The sequence below is a fragment of the Ciconia boyciana genome, chromosome 4 (assembly GCF_034638445.1).
Source record: "Ciconia boyciana chromosome 4, ASM3463844v1, whole genome shotgun sequence".
Classification (NCBI taxonomy): Eukaryota; Metazoa; Chordata; class Aves; order Ciconiiformes; family Ciconiidae; genus Ciconia; species Ciconia boyciana.
In genome coordinates, this window is record NC_132937.1 from 74,661,117 (window position 1) to 74,672,072 (window position 10,956).

At 41.9% G+C, this 10,956-nt stretch overlaps 1 pseudogene; it reads left to right on the forward strand.

The window, feature by feature from the left end:
* The first annotated feature begins 3,741 nt into the window (after positions 1-3,741).
* LOC140651204 (uncharacterized) lies at positions 3,742-10,602 on the forward strand (annotated as a pseudogene).
* The last annotated feature ends 354 nt before the right edge of the window (positions 10,603-10,956 follow it).

Genomic DNA, 10,956 nt, shown 5'->3' on the forward strand with positions numbered 1-10,956 from the left:
AAGCTTCACAATGGTTTTGTATCAGGCAACAATATGGACATTTAAGATATGAAAATTCCAGTGCTTGTAATCCTAAATGAATCTGGCTGCTTCACATAATACGGTCCATTTTTGAGGTCTACAGAGTTCTTCTTCTCATATTTTGATGACTGAGCCCAAGGACATATGGAAGGGATTACACTGTGTATGCAGCTGTGTTCCTCCTCTTGCTATACCCCTGCTGTGGCAGCTGTTTCCAGCCAAGAGGTCTAATAGCCTTCATTTTTGCCGGTGCTGAAGATGAAAAGCATAGTACTGTTGCCCTCACTAATCTTTTGAATGAAAGATTTCTCATTGCAAGAGAACAGATTGAAAAGGAAAAGAAGAGAAAAATTGGTCCCATTCTAATTTCCCACCAAGATCCCCACAATATCAAATTTACTGTTTGCATTTCCCATCCTATTACTTTTCCTAACACATTTAATCCTAATTTATGGAGGCAGTCCTTCTTTTCAGCAAGGAATGGGAGATTTTGCACCTGTCAACATTTATTCAAAACAGCTGGGGCAGTAGGGGTTGGTGGCCTTTAAATGAAGTTGTTCATCTCCTGAACAGAAAAGGAACATAAGTATTCAAGTTTATGGTAGACAGGATAAAATGAAAAACTAGGATTCCACCTTGTGAAGTTGAAAACCAAGATGAAATGAGGAAAGAATAAAAGATGAGGAGTGAAAAATTAATACTTGTCACATTTATATGTCCCCAAACTTACTTCCTCCTTTAGCCAAGAGGTAAAATATTTTGCTCTCTTTTGCATCTGAGGAAATGAAGGTACCTCACAAGAAGGATTTTTTTCCAGGCTTAACTGAAAAGCAATAGCTGAATAAAACTATTCAGAAATAAGGCTGTTCCAACACCTTGTTCCAACTTTTCTAAAGCACTGCTTCTCTGCAGTAGTCATCTCTAAAGAAAGAAGCAAAACATTCTTTCAGTCCTTGCTTCTCACATGTGTTGAGAAGCTGTTCACAATTATTCACTGCCTTGCATCTTCTTTCCTCCCCTGGTATGTTCAACAGCCCATGTCTGATTAAAAAAAAACTTGAGGGAATTTTTCTTGTGTTAAGAAAAATGAGCATTTTTCCCATATCAAAAAAACCCGTAACCCAGGAGAGATCAGAATGTGAGACAGTAAGAGTTAGAACATCGTAAGAGATGGGAATAATTAAAATTTGGGTACATTGACCTAAATGTCATTAATATTTCAAGCATATCTTAAAAAAAAAAAAAAAAGATAAAAAAAGAGAAAAAGAAAACAGCAGAAAAAATAAAACATTATTACTTGGTTTATGCCACTTTTCATGGAATTTTGTAAGCTTATGTATGTGATGGCAACAACAGCTGATAAACTAAGTTTATCAACACACAAAAACTTACCCATCAATGAATCTGGGGGAAAAAAACCTCTTATACAAATTTTTGCACACCTATAACAATTTCACTATCAGTATATTTCTACTCAAAAAAATGGTAAGTTAAAGCCAACCTGAAAGACAAACTAATCAGGAAAGACAAACTAATAATGAATTTATGAAAAGCCTCACAATTACAACTGATACATATAAAATAATGTTACGTGCTGCTTTTAAAGTTTCAATTCTTCCTCTCTATGTAGTATGCATTATCTTTCTGAGGTTAGCCAAGGAAGGTAATTTTGGAGTTTGGCTACTATCTTATGATTTAAAAAGGCATTAAATTATTCTCTTGAAGCATTTTGTTTTGTTGCGTTTTCTCTATCTGCATTAATAATCCATAGTCTATTATTCAAATGTGAATACATATCTACACTGTCTTTGTGTGTTACCCCAACTCCTCTCAGTTATATGTAAAGATGCTACTGCAGCCTCTAATTTTCCAGGAAACTATCAGAACAAAAATAAAGCCTAGGCTTCTTTGCATAGATAATTTTATAAATGCCTAATAAATGCCAAGGTAATAGCACATAAAAATAAAACCTTTGCTCCATAAGCCGGTGCCATACAGTAACTGTTTCAGATCTGTACGCTTATCTTTGCACCAGACAGAGCAGAAGTGTTTATTATAATTGGCACAGAATACAACAGCATCAGAGTTTAAAAGCTTCTCTGGTTAAAATTAAGTCATAAGTGGCAAGGAAATAATGGTCTTTTCCTAGAAGAGTTAATTTCTTTTTAAAATAAGGCAACCTTAAAGTCATGATTAACATACTTATGTACCTTCCTGCAATCTTTCCTTCTGCTCCTTCTTTTTTTGTTTTTCTTACCCTTTCTCCCTCCTGGAGTGAAAAGAGCAGTATGGAGCTTCTCCCCAGAGACCCTCCACCTCACACTACCATATGGGTTTAATGTATAATGCATGAGAAAAAGTATGAGTTGCAGTGGGTTCAAAAGAGGATCCACAGAGGTTGGGCTCAGGATGCATTCTTCAACAATAATTAGAAAATCAAACAGCATTTTACAGTTATTCTAGTCATTTCAATTGCTGTTTAATAACCCAGCCTCAAATACTTCCAGGGAACAACATAATTTTGATTTTTTAACCTTCACAGTGCAGTTGCTGGCCAAGCACATTTATTTCTTGCTATGGGCTAGGCTATATGTGCATCTTCTTCACATCCTTCACATTCTAAGAATAAATTGTGTCATAGTATTCTTGTGACAAAAGTGCATCTATGCAGATTTTAATATACTGTAGTTCAGCCAAAGGTAACCATTCAGGTTTCAGACAACAGAAAATGACAGAGGGTTCAATTTTTGATTCTGTATTTCATGCCCCTTTTACCATGTAGTATGTTATCTGTGTAACAAAGGCCAGTATTATCTCTGAGGAAAAAACACAAACTTTCATTCTGTTCATCTTAATCTTTTCCCACTGCATGAAAAGAAGAGAAAGTTGAAATTAATAGTCTTTTCCAGAGTCCCATGTTGCTGCTACTGAAAGGCCATCTCATAGAGGTCCTAACCATTCCTGCATGGCATCATCTAAGCCTATGGAAATGGCAAGCGCTGAAGAAATTTCACTAGAGGAAGTCTTACTGGAACACCTGTCTAGCTGTAGTCCTCATGTAAAGTCATGTTGGGATTTGTCTTTTCTCTGCAAATCCAGACAGGGGATTGTAGGATAGCAAGTCTGAGCTGCACGTTCAGTGGCATTTAGGATAACTGTTATGTGTGCCCTTATGGGAATGGCATATCACTGTGGGGCAATCCCTTGCAATGTAGGAAGCCTTTGAAGCTGTTCAGAGTGAAATAGTCATTGTGTCACCGAAATCGGGAATCAAACTCCTTAACACCAATGTAGTATTAAGAAGCAGGCATTCTTTATTATGGTGCTGGATGCACGGGGGTGTGAGAGACTGAAAGAGTTAATGGCTCAAACATTGTGGCGACTTGAGGAGCTATTTGCATGGTGACGGCAGGTCGGAGAGCACAGGGCAGGGGAGAGCGAGAGCTGGACGTGCGGGACATGGAGAGCGCGTCAGAGCATGCGCGGTTCAGGGTTCCAACGGACCTGACCATGTATGGCCAGAGGTCACACAGAGTTTATCTGAGGAAGGGGCTTGCAACCACCCAAGAGACCCCTCGCAACCACCCCCCTCCCCCAGCGCCTGCGCAGAAGATGGAGAACTTTCTAGAACAAGAACCATATAAGTCCTGAAGGGGCGTACCTGGAGGCGGGGATTAGATTATAAAAGACATGCTCCCCCCCCCCCCCGGGAAGAGCGCGCGCGCCCACCACTGGAGGATTGCCACATCTGTCATCATCATCGCGGGATCCAAGGGTGGTGATACTTTTCCTTTCTCTTTCATCCTCTCTTTTCCTTTCCTTTTCTTGCTTCTCTTTTCCTCTGCTCTTCCAATATATGCAAGTTTGGGAAAAATTGTGACGGGTTGCCCAGAAAATAGCTCCATTGCCAAATTGCCTTTGTTCGTTGGGCTCACCAGTTCGTTAAGTTTGTCCGTTTGTGGAATTCACCAGTTAATAAAGTTGCTGGCCAGCCTGTTCCTCTGGGTCATTGTTGTGACTCTACTGGCCACGCGGCTCTGCCGAGCAAAGATCGGCTTTTGTCGGTACACAAACCGTCGGGGAATCGAAAAGATTCACCCATCTCGCAACCCACCAAGTGGGACGAGACATTAATTTGGTGTCAGAAGTGGGATTCCCTGACTTGATCAGTGAGAGGAACAGGGAGGGGATATCGATTGAGTCGAGAAGGGAGGACGTGAATCAGCTGAGTCCGAGTCGTCCGGCAGATAGATGATCATAGCTTCCTGGGTTCAGCCTGATCTGGACTGCTCCCCTTTGTTGTTACAGTTGTTAAAAGCTGTTGTTTTGGGTGTTTTAGTAGCTGCGCTGATGGCAGCGCAGAAGTACAAGTGCACGGTAAAATGGGCTGAGCGAGAGGCGAGGGAATCGTTACAAGATTTGGTCAAAAGCTTGCAAGCGGAGCTGGAAGCTGAGCGAAAAAGGTGGGATTTGGTTGTAAGCTTGCAAGTGGAGCTGGAAGCTGAGCAGAAAAAACGGGTGCGATCGGAAACAGCAGCAAATAGGTTGCAGAATCAGTTGCGCAACGCTTTTGTCAGGGAGCGCGAGTTGTGGTTGGTGCTAGCGGAGGCGCGGAGGGAGGATCTGGAGTGCGAGTTTGGGCACTGCGGTCTGTCTAAGGAACGCGAGCTGGTTGACGGGGGGGTAGCTGGCCACTACCCCTGGGAGGAAATGGAACAGGCAAAGTGCCAACATGACAAGAGAACTGCTCCCCAACTTCGCCCACTTATTAAAATGGAATTTCAATATGAAGGGGGTGCCGATACCGCGCCAGAAATCATAACAAAAGAAATACCCTATAGTGCAACTGAATTGGTGAAATTACAAGATAGATATAGTAGGCTCCCTAGAGAAACGGAGACGGAATATGTGTGGAGGGTCTCCCTCATGGGAGGGGGACAGAATTAAACTTTCTGAGGAGGAGGCGCAGGGATACTGGGGTCCAGGCGTGTTTCTAACCGCCCCCAACATTTGAGTCCCCTGGTCCCTCACTCAGAGGGCAGCATACTGGGCTGGAGGGCTAGACCCCTTGGAACGGGGAGATCCGGTGACCATCCCCACTCCGGGACTGGATCAGATTACCGAGAGCGTGCAGAAAGCCGCCTGCCTCCAGCCCGTGCATGGCCGGCACTTAATACCCCATCAGCCCTCCCCGATGTTGCTAAAAGCCAACCCCAGTCGAATGAAACCCCTGATAAAGGGCCTCCCTGACCCCCTAAAGCTACAGGCCATACAAGTCCAGGACTGCCTAAGGGCAGCGCTCCCAATTCAGGAGCGTTTAACAGAAATGCTAACACCAGGGAGAAACCAACACAGTCCACTCTGGCAGAATACCCCCTCACCTGGGGAGGGGTTGTGCAGAAGCTGATCAATTATAGCCGCAACGTGGGAATCTTCAGAGGGGAACAAAGGGGTAAAGCTGCGCTTAGGAGAACCGGATTAGACAACTGGCTTTTAAAAAGCCTACCCGTCGGAAGACCTCCTGATATCCAAATCCCTTGCTTCTAAAACCGGTCCGAAAGGGGACCGAGTTTTCCTTTTCTTTTGCAGGGGGAGAACCAGACCGTCACCTGCTAAAACATAGCAATCTCGTCGGAGGAGCGTTGGACCTCGATGAATACTGCCAATGTTGTAATAATAGTCCTAATATGTATTTACGATTTTTCATATGGACAGTGGTCCTCCTCTCCTCCGGGAAAGGAGGACACAGTGGGGGGAGTGGAAACCATATTCCTTAGAAGCTTGTGTGGGAACCAATTCATGTGTTTACTAGAATCTGGAATAGAACCGACCAAGGGATATGTGTTGCCCTTCTCCAATCAACAGAACAAGGATTGAGATTTTTTGTTGGTGATGGTGGTGGTGGGTTTTGTTGTATTACCCAATATTATGTATAACTTGGAAAAGTGCTTAACTATAACACTGATCCTGGGCCCCCCCCAAAAAAACTGGCTCTTGGAAAGAGTAAGGGTTCTGATAAGGGACATGTGTATTTGTTGGGGTTATCCTTCCCGCAGATCTAGAAACCGGGATGTTCTGTGCAACAAGGCTTATGGTAGAGTCAAGTATTGTGGCATACCCTGTACACACTACCCTTTGCAGAGCCTGCCGCTCACTGCAAAACCTGACATACCTGTAAAATTAGCATATCCCTGGCCCCCTTGGGAATAGTTTGGGGATTTTCTAACGGGAAATTTTATTCCTGCTTAACATTGAAATATCACGCTGGTCTGAAATGTGGATTAGTCGTCCCATCCTTACACCCATCTCGTGTTTTCAGTTTCACCGCCCCTCCCTGGCGAGTGCGCTGGGAAGTGGCAGAAGCCCCAAAAAGCTTGATGCTAAATTTAAGTGATGGAGAATGTTGTATAACATTGTCCATCTCACAACTCCAGTACTACTGCACTCACAACATCAGTACTACTATAGAGGCAGCACAGACCAAAATGAAAGAAATTGCCGACCAAGCTGCCAAACTATTTTGATCACTCCAACCGAAAGACTGTTTCGACGGGCATGCACCCCGATCTTGGTTTGCTTCCCTCCTACAATCCTGGGGACTCACGGGGTGGGGGAAATGGTTAATTCAAATTGGAATAACCCTGATTTGTGTTCCTTATGACTGGCATAGCTATTGTTTATCTGCTTGCTTCTGCTTTCATTCTCTTTTCTCCTGCTGTTCACTATGTTCATATCACCACCCTGGAAGACAAAATCAAGGACCCTCCACCAACTCTCATTGAAAAATTCGCGAACTGTGTCTTCTCGATCTTCTCTATGTGAAAATCGTCACCCTGGACGAAGATTATATAGACAATGTTTGAGCCACGGGGTGGTGTGAGAGACTGAAAGAGTTAATGGCTCAAACATTGTGGCGACTTGAGGTGCTTTTTGCATGGTGATAGCAGGTTGGCGAGCACGTGTGGGGGAGAGCGAGAGGGGGAGCAGGACGTGCAGGACATGGAGAGCGCGTCGGAGGATGCACGGTTACAGGTTCTGCTGGACCTTAAGGGGGCTTGCAACCGTCCGAGAGACCCCTCGTGACCACCCCGCTCCCCTAGCGCCTGCGCAAAAGATGGAGAACTTTCTAGAACAAGAACCATGTAAGTACTGAAGGGGCGTACCTGGAAGCGGGGATTAGCTTATAAAAGACATCCCATCTCCTCCCCCCCGCCAGGGAACTAGCGCGCGCGCCCACTACTGGAGGACTGCCATGTCTGTCATCGTCATCACGGGATCCAAGGGTGGTGATACTTTTTCTTTCTCTTTCCTCCTCTCTTTTCCTTTCCTTTTCTCGCTTCTCTCTCCTTCTACTCTTCCAATATATGCAAGTTTGGGATAAATTGTGACGGGTTGCCCGGAAAATAGCTCCATTGCCAAATCGCCTTTGTTCGTTCGTTAAGCTTGCCAGTTCGTTAAGTTTGTCCGTTTGTGGAATTTGCCAGTTAATAAAGTTGCTGGCCAGCCTGTTCTTCTGAGTCATTGTCGTGACTCTACTGACCACGCAGCTCTGCCGAGCAGAGATTGGCCTTTGTTGGTACCAGAAGTGGGACAGACTTTTCCTCTGAGTCTTTGTTGTGACTCTACCAACCACACGGCTCTGCCAAGCAGAGATCGGCTTTTGTCGGTACACAAACCATCACGGAATCGGAAAGATTCACCCCTCTCGCAACCCACCAAGTGGGACGAGACATGCCATTATATCATCTCATCTTGTCTTAGCTGATGTACATTTTTCTTTTGTCTTGTTTCTCTAAATTCAAATTTTTTCTGTGCTTTTCACACAAAAGGGAAAATCTAGGCTGCTTTGAAGGTTCAACAGCTGTAGTACAGTGTGAAAAATCTCTCTGCAAAAAGGAAATTCTAGTTGTCATTTTATGCCCTGTAACAAAGTATTTTTTCCTTGCAAAAAATAACATCATGTACTGTACTTAAAGCTGCAAACGTTTTCACACCGAGAATATGTTTGGCTCCTTGATGCTTTAATTTTTCACATTTTGCAGAAGCACAAAGCAATTCTGTGTTTGAAAATCAAAATTGTTGTGGAAAAACAGAGAATAGCCTTTCAACCTGATGAAAAAAACAGGGAGTCAAGCTTTTACAATCCTTGTATCCTTGGCCACAGTGACTTTCATCTTAAAACCTTCCTTGAGTATGTCTCATCTTCCCAAAATGATCTTCTTTCATTCTTTACTGGATCTTACACTGCTCCTCCTATCATTCATGTTTCCTGATGGGATTAGACTAATGGTGCTGTAACATTATTGTTGAAAGGGGTGAAAAGAGAGTTCTGTGTGGTTATACCTGTCAAGATGGATGCGTATCAACGCAGCTGGGAGAGCAGCTCCTAAAAGACCATCTACTGAGAACTCACTGATCACTTATGCCACCTTGTTTTCAGTCTTAACCAAATCTATGTGTTCAGTTCATACATAGACTCTGTCTTTGCTATTCTATTTTATTAGTTGGAAAAGTCCTTTTCAGTGGTGGGGCTTTTCTGATAAAGAAAATACAGAGGCTAAGCAGAGAGTGAGAGAGTGTGAGGGATAGCTATACCTTTTTCAAATGCCACAAATGATAGTTTTGCAGGCAGTTTCCAAGCCAAGAGCACACACTGAGATATTAAATTTGCAATAAATTCTCTTTGCAGTATAAAAGAGGACAGTAGAACTTGAGACTTTTACTTCCCCATTAAAAGAAAAATTGAACTCCAAACTCAGGCAATAATTAGAATACACAATGCAATAAACCTTTCCCTTCCAACATCCCTCTTTTGGCATCTCTTTAATCTCTTTTCCTTTGATATTCTTCTTTGGAAACATGACAGTGCAGTGTATCCCACATCCCTGCCAGGCTGAATGTGTATGTTCTTGCTTGGCAGTGACTCTGGGTGATAATGTGTTCACTTACACTGCCACTAGGAACCATTAATGGGGCAGTTTTAAATTCATCTTTTCCCATGGAGTGTGGTGTGAGTTCATGTGCTGCTCGTTGTATGGAGCCCAGACCATGGTGCTTGACTAAGCACTGCTGAAGTTGCTCCAGCTGAAATGCATTAAAAACATGAATGTTGTCCTGTTTTGTTTTGTATCTATCTAAATCATAGGGTCATCCTGACATGTTTAGAATTCTGTCTGCTGGGATCTGGTTTGGTCTGATCTTTTATAAAGTTCAGTTAGAGTTTTGAGCACAACTACAATTGTTCCACGTTGGCATGAACAGAAAAACATCGGAAGAACAAAAATCCCAAGATGTTTACTGAGTAATGCCACTGTCAATAACTCTATGTAGTCATTCAAACAAGATAATTTTCTTTTTTATTATTTCCAAAGACAATATGAAATTGTTAAATATCCCATTTCAAGTTAAAAGCTATTAAAAACATCACTCATTCCCTCAAAGATGTCTAGAATCATCAAGAACTCTTTCCAAGATACTGTTGCAGTTCAAGACTTTAGTCCATCTGCTGTATCTGAGAATTCCTCTAAACATTTGGCTGTGGGAAAAGGAGCCAGAAGTCTCAACCTGCCTTATTTACTGTTTTCTAAATCACGGTAATGTTTGGGTCACCTAAAGATGACACAGCAAATTACACAATATGTGTTTCTACACAATATGTGTAGAAAAGCACTCATGTGACAAGGACTAATATACCAAAAAATACAAGCTAATTGTTGCGTCACTCTGTGCTTCTTTTGTTTCATTTTGCTCTCTCTCTTCCACTTCTTTAAAGTAAAAGCATCTTCAATATAGGGATGTAATTCCATCCAGCAGTTCAAAATGTGTGTGAGTATGTATTTGTTCATCCATGTGAAAGTTTCTTAAAGTTTTGAATATTTGATTTTTTTCTATACAGGTCTAAAGCTGGTTTAAATTTTTGCATCAACTGTAAACTTACACAGTGATAAGTGCTTGTGCTCAAATAACTATTAATTGATTTCAAGCATAGTACTTATTTTTAGTCTTAACCCTAAAGATCTGTGGGATACATATGATTTAAATAACATCTATACTGGGTTATGGTTGTCTCCTAGAATACCTAATTTTCTCAATTCATTTTCTTTGTACATATCAATTTTAGACTTTAAGAATCCTAATAGCTTCTGGAAATTTCATCTTCTATTAATAAAATGTCTTGGGACTAGAGCATACCATAAATCAGTGTAATTGACAGCCCTGGCATTTCACAAGAGGAGACTCTCCAGCCTGTAAATGTGGGACTGAGTGTTTTTGAACACATGATACCAAAACTGTCAGTAAATGTGCTTTCAGTCCTTTCAGACAAAGCAAAGACAAACCCATTTTTTGTCTGCAGGTTCCTCTCAGTTGTTTTAAGACTATACTATGAGAGTTTGTCATAGCTGGGAAGTTTACAGTACTGCTTTCTTTAGAAATAACTGTGTTGGTCCCTTTTATGAAAGAAAAAGAATCCTTTTAAGATTTTGCTATTCATCATAATCAGTTTAAATGTTAGAGATCCAAGTCGCCTTTCTGTTCATATTACCTGCACAACATTCAAACAAATAAAGATATCTGGCCATATTTCTTTCTGTTAGTCTTTTTTTATTTTAAGCACTTCTGCATACTACAATTTTCTAAATGGCAACTATGGCAATACTTTTTCTCCTTATTTTCATACTCTGTAAACACAAAACCACAAATCCTATGCCAACACATCTGCCGTAATGTTTGATGTAACAATAGATGTTCTGTATTTGGTCATATTTGAAAAGAAACCTTTATAGATCTTATCTTTCTCAGCCATTCAGGCAGTTGGCATAGTGGATGGGGGCCTGTTTTCTGAGTTCTGATCTGTTTCTTCTGCCTATTGCCACCCATCCCCTGCTGAAATAAAGAAGAATGATTTTTAAGCTACAGGAGCTCTACAATAAGCAA